Source organism: Nuphar pumila, chromosome 2 (genome assembly GCF_984573655.1).
Source record: "Nuphar pumila chromosome 2, dmNupPumi1.hap1.1, whole genome shotgun sequence".
Taxonomy (NCBI): Eukaryota; Viridiplantae; Streptophyta; class Magnoliopsida; order Nymphaeales; family Nymphaeaceae; genus Nuphar; species Nuphar pumila.
This window is the reverse complement of record NC_143250.1, coordinates 116,683,169-116,689,581: the sequence shown is the minus strand read 5'-3', so window position 1 is coordinate 116,689,581 and position 6,413 is coordinate 116,683,169.

Below are 6,413 nucleotides of genomic sequence, written 5' to 3'. Positions count from 1 at the left end.
AATCTTTGATCACAACCCTCTTCGTTGCATGACTGACTCTACATTGTGGCATATGAAAATTCATAGACAAAGTCATGCATATGGGGTCTTCCAATGGATATGTGCTCCTATATCCAAACCTGCAAGGATTAATACACAATACATATCTATAAATCAAAATTTTAGGATTAATACACAATATGCAAGTATAGTACAATGTTAAATAATGTATGAGTATAAATCAAAAGTTTAGGTACAATGAAGGAATAAATACCTCCAACAACACCAACATCCCCACAACATTTTTTCTTTTATTCCTCACGCTACTCAAACTTGCATACAAATGTGTAAGTGAGGTTGTGTAATACCTAAAAAATTTAAAGGTTTAATAAATTCTTTTATTTTGATTTGTGATTTTTGAAGTAAGCTTGAACCCCATCAAATTTGAGTTGAATCTAAAAGAGATTCAAGATCTAGAAACTTGATCAAAGTGAGATAAGGATCTGAATCCTTTGTTTGTTCTGGATACTGATCTAGATCTATAGTGACCGAATCCTTTAAATAGATATGGACAATATCCAAATGAATATTTTTAACAAATCTAGATATTAATTTAGATCCAAAATTCAGGGATATATGTTGGAAAATATTTAAATTGTTCAGAGACAAAATAGTAATTTCATAACTCAAGGTATATTCTGGGAAATAATAAATTCATCTAAGGGTAAAAAGGTAATTTTACAACACAAGAGAATATTTAGAGAAATAGTTAAATTATATAGGGGTAAAATGATAATTTACCTCCCTATGAGCATATTCAGGTAAATGCCTAAACCAAAAAGGGGTAAAAAGGTCATTTTCATAACCCAAGTGGCAACTTGGTTACGTGGAATCAGACCAAGGCCATTTTAGTAAAAATAAATGAGATTTATAGAAATTATAAAATAAATAAATAAATAATAAAATAATCAAAATTCTTAGTTTTTTTTATAAAACCACTGAAGGCCAACGATTTTCGCAAGTGGTTTTGCAAAACCATGTTCTAAAAACCATGGGCCCAGAACGTAGTTTTACAAAACCATGTTCTAGAAACCATGGGCCCAAAACATGGTTTTAAAGAAGGCCAATAAGGAGAGGACACCTAGTAGGGGCTATAAATACCCCTTGGGGCTCTCTCCTAAAAAAAATTATTCTCCCCTTCTCTCTAGCTTTCTCTCGCTCCCAATTTTCCTCTTTCTCTCTCTAGAAAACTCTACCCAAACCCAGCTATTTTTTTTTATCTATTTTAGTAGAAAGACACATAACCCCGACATCTATATTTTCATAGTTTCAATTTGTTTGGGTGAACTCTGCCCAAACAAATTTGGCTTTTGGAGCGTCGCTAGCAGGAGTGATGTTCGATTCAAAACACGGTAAGCAAATCTGAACTCTTCTGTGACTTGATTGTTCACATGCATGCCCCTTGCGTAGGTTAATCCTTAAAACATATTCGAGATGCTTCACACGGTGAAACCACAACACCAGAGGCCTTAAATGGCCACCCCCCATGACGTGGAGACCCCACTACCGTGTACCCCTTTGAGTGCACTTCTAGGCGTACATGCCTCTGTCAAGGCGTATTTACACGGACACCCACATCACTGGAGGCCTTAACGGACCATCCTCTTTTGTTTGTGGAGCCCCTCACTACTGAGCACCTTTCTTAACACCCTCACCTTCATCAAGGCACTTTTCATGGTCCGCCCAAGGCATCAGAGGCCTTCCTGATCACCCTCCTTTTTTGGTGAACCTACTAATTCATAGGTGCCACCTAAGCACCTATCACAGTTCAATTATGACACGGGTGGCCTTCTCAGCTTTCCTCCTTTGCCAGTAAACCTCTCTACACGCCTGCACTATTGTGTCTGTGCACAACTCCATGTGCAGCAGACCAAAACAACTTGCACCTAGTTGTGTGTCCATTCGTTTAAATTGAGCAACATACGTATGTTACGCCATTAGGCTACCAAAATCTTTGCTTATTATCAGAAAATTTGATAACGTGTAGTAGAAGCACTGCCAAAATTTTCAAAGGCTTTGAAATCATGTTGTAGAAGTGCTGCCCAAACTCCCATAAATAAGGTATGTACCCATAGGATTCATCTGGTCTCTTGTATGAATTTATAGGACTTTCTAAAGTTTCTCCTAAACCCTTAGGATTTCCTTTATGAGTTAAAATGTTGTCATTATGGCAAAATCCCAGTCAATTTCAATTTACTCCTATATATAGAGGAAGCTCTTAAATAAATTTTGGGATTTTTTATGATAGGTTCTGCTAAAATTTCTAAAATAATTTCTTAATTTTTTATATTAAAATAATGTAGATATTGTCTGATTTTTTATACCATAATCTGTTATAGGGTAAATAATGTCGAATGAACAATTTTGTTTAATTTGAATTTGAAATACTCAAAAGAAAATTATTGTTATTTTAAGAAATTTGAATTATTATCATGAGGCCTTGAGGTGACACTATTTTTCTTAAATTAATAAAAAATACTTGGTACTTTTATTTACAGGGATTATGGTTCAAAACCCTAAATCTGATTGAATTATTTATGAGACTTGTATGTGATACGTATACTAAGAATTGCATATAAGATTGTGATTGAGCCATGAATGTTAACCAAAGATTCTGAAATTCTCCATTTATAATTGAATACGTGCTTCATGATAATGATTCATGCTATCTGTGTTTAATTATAATTATGATAAATTTTGTAACTGCATGTTGATGCATTTTGATTGCATGAAATGTTTTATAGGTATTGACCCAAAAGTGCAACTATTGTGAATTTTGAGTATGCTATATTTATTTTTAATGGCATACATTGAAAAGATAATCTCAAAAAGATAAGAGAAGTTGCACTGTTTTTTGTGGAGCTAGTTTGATGGTGGAAACTTGATAACTACAGAGTCAGTCAAGTAGTACCGACGTTTTGCATCCATCTCTGTGAAATCCTTGTGAAGGGTTGTGAGGGTGAAAATCCAAGAGCAGATAATCTATCCCTGAGAAGGGTTATGAGGGTGAAAACCCAATATCAAAAAATCTAAAGGATGAGTGATCATGTCCTTGATCCATGACTGATGTAAAGAGGGACAGACTCAGTTGAAAGGTAGTCCAACCATGTACATGTGTAGCAGTTGACAAAGGTTTTTTTACTCATGTGCCAACCTCTCTACTGCCAGGGGTAAAATATGAAATAAAAAATTGTGAATGAACATCCTATGAAAGTATGTATGCTCAGGGTGGACCGAGTGGGTGGTGTCTTGGGATGTTGAATCGGGATAGTCACTTAAATTTTGTGAATTGTTTGCTAGCATGATATTAAATACAAAAGCAATCTAATTAAAAAGATAATAATATGGTCCATGCATATAGGATAGGTATATAAATATATAATTATCTGTTTTATTAATTTTGTAAATTAATTTTTATATTTATAAAAAAAATGAGATGCAAGTAATTTTTTATAATTATTTAGATTAAATCATTTTGATTATATACGTAATTCATAGAGGATTGTGAGATGCAAACAATTTTTTATGATTATTTAATTACAATTTGATTCGACTCAGTTAAAAAAATTGCCCTATGAATATGTATTGTGCTTGTGGAAAAATGCTTGAAACATACGCCTTTTGGATGTATTTTGAAATATTATATGAGTACTGTGATATATTTTATGTATATAATTTCGTACACACTAGAGACCCGAGAGAGGTCTACTAGTACATACAATGAAATTATGTTGTCTCACTTGTTTTTATTAAAAAAATTCTGGTTCACAGAGATGAACAAGCAAATGCTATAATACATGAGGACTCAACTGTGATTTTGTTGTAGATTAGGTTAATTTGAACTGTATCTGAATTTTCATGATTATGGCTTGTATATACTCTGCTATTTATTCAATTGGGTGAAATGTTTTGGAAATAATTATTATAATATTTTTTTACCTGTAATGAGTTTGAAGATTCAAAGCTAGTTTATTTCTTCCGTTGTATTTTAAAAAGCAAAAAAATTTAGTGAAATTTTCAATCTCTAGATTTTTGGGGTGTTACTGGCTGCTCTCCATGCATATTGATCGATGCGATCCAGGTCTTGCAACAGTTCGATGTACGATGCATAGATTGACTTCCCACCAGTGTCGATGAATAAGCATGAGCTAAAGAAGTAGAGCAAAAATTCTCTTACCTTCTTGTTCACCTTACTACCACCATTCCCTCTAACACATAGTAGCTTCGCCTTCTATCTTTTTCACCTTACTGGGATCATAGTGGCTCATAAGCTATGAAAACTTGATCTTTTCGTCTTCAAAAACACATCCTTTGCTTGCAAGTAAAGATCACACAAGTGCTTGAAATCTCCTCGCCGATGTCAACTCATTGGCTCCTCATGACACTTCAGTCTGGTGATTTGTGTCATGTTTTCTAATGTGAAGGTCATCTCAAGATCTTTGAATTGGAATGTATTGGTTGCCAGATTCTAAAACTGCACAACAGCCTCAGAGGGGTCATTGATGTTACATGGTATAATCTTTAAGAAATTGTGAAAATGCATATGATCTAACAACTCCTTTACTTCCTCCGTTATTGTTAGGAACCAATGATGTGCTTGGTTCCAATAGAACTGGTGCATGCAGGATATTGACTTTTTTAAATCAATTGGTTGTGGATCTTGGAATCAAAATTAATTTTTCTGGAATCAACCAAGTTAATCATTGAATTACACACATACAAATATGTATATATATATATATATATATATATATATATATATATATATATGATAATTAAATCAATGATTGAATATAAAGTTAACAATGATTACAAAGTAACAAATGAACAAAGTACCTATCAATGAGCACCAGACCTTCTTTCCAGTTGCGACCTCTTTCTTGGAGCTTGAACTTTCTCCTTCGTGACATCAACTTCAGACTCCTAAAGAGGGTCCACATTAACCTCAGCTTTAGGGTTCACATTCGATCTAGCTACATGATTGTCACTCACATCCACTTCCTAAGAAGGTCCACATTAACCTCAGCCTTAGGGTTCATATACTCTCCTTGGTGATACCTCCTTCGCCTTCTGCATCTTCATCTTGCCATTGCCACTGCATGTGACCGCATCTCCAGCTTCATCTATCTGGGCATTGAGGTTAGCAACAACCTCAGCATAAGCCAATGGGTTACCCTCCTCCAGCTTAGATGCTTCCGAGATGGGAGACAAGAATGTGCCCACAAATTGACCAACCTTTTTTGCACATGTTGCCTTAGATATGGGCCACTTTGAAATTTATAGTTGTTTTTGCTACTTGTTTGAGCACAACTTATTGTGTTTATCGAAGGTGCATTTTTTTGTAGAAATCGTTAGACACCCACATTTTTTGCTTTGGATATGACTCCCTCTTTATCCACTTGTGAACAGTAAGTCGTGCTTGCAAATGATCAGAATGACCCAATTCATAATTCCTTGTTTGTTTTTGTTGTTGTACTCCAACACTAGAAGATGATGTGGGTGTGAACCCCTTCGACACAATCTTCTTAATGGCCATATTGTATTAAACAAATTCAAATTTTTTTACAATAACAAGACAGAATATTGAAAAAACATTAAAAAACAAACATACTATTTGTGAGGATGAGTAAGTCTCCTAATCAAACAATGTTCTAACAACATGTTTATAATACAAGCTACACAATGTATAAAACAAACAAAGAACCAAAAGTAAGCAGGTTGGGGACCACTGGTCAGAGAACACTGTTTGATTCAACAATTAAAGATATGCTTACAGAAAAACAAATGTTGTTGATGGTTTAGCCATGATGAAGTGCTTCCTATGAATAATTGTCGGAACAAGTCATCGAAGGGAAGCAGGTTGAGGACCACAAAGAACCTTAGTTTATGCAAAAATAGTCTTGGGGGAGCGGACAACGAGTTTATATATGATTCACAAACTCTGCAAAAAATAAGAAATATCGAATATATGTCATAAATTCGTAAATATTTAAGTAGGATATTTGCGATGTTGCAACATTCAATTTAAGTTTAAGTGAAAGTTCACACATATGTTTATGTGAATTCGTGAAGTATATGTGAATAAGTAGGATACTTACAATGTTCTGGGTTTCAGTTTAACCAGATTTTTTCAAATATATTTATGTGAATTCGTGAAGTATATATGAATACGTAGGGTATTTGAGATTTTAGTGGTTTCAGTTTCACTAGATGGGCGCAAGTAAATTTATGCGAGGTTCGTATTATATATATGAAAAAGTAGGATATTTGTGATGTTATGGGTTTCATTTTAACCAAATTTTTACAAATATATTTATGTGAATTCGTGAAGTATATGCAAATAAGTAAGATATTTATGATTTTAGTGGTTTCAG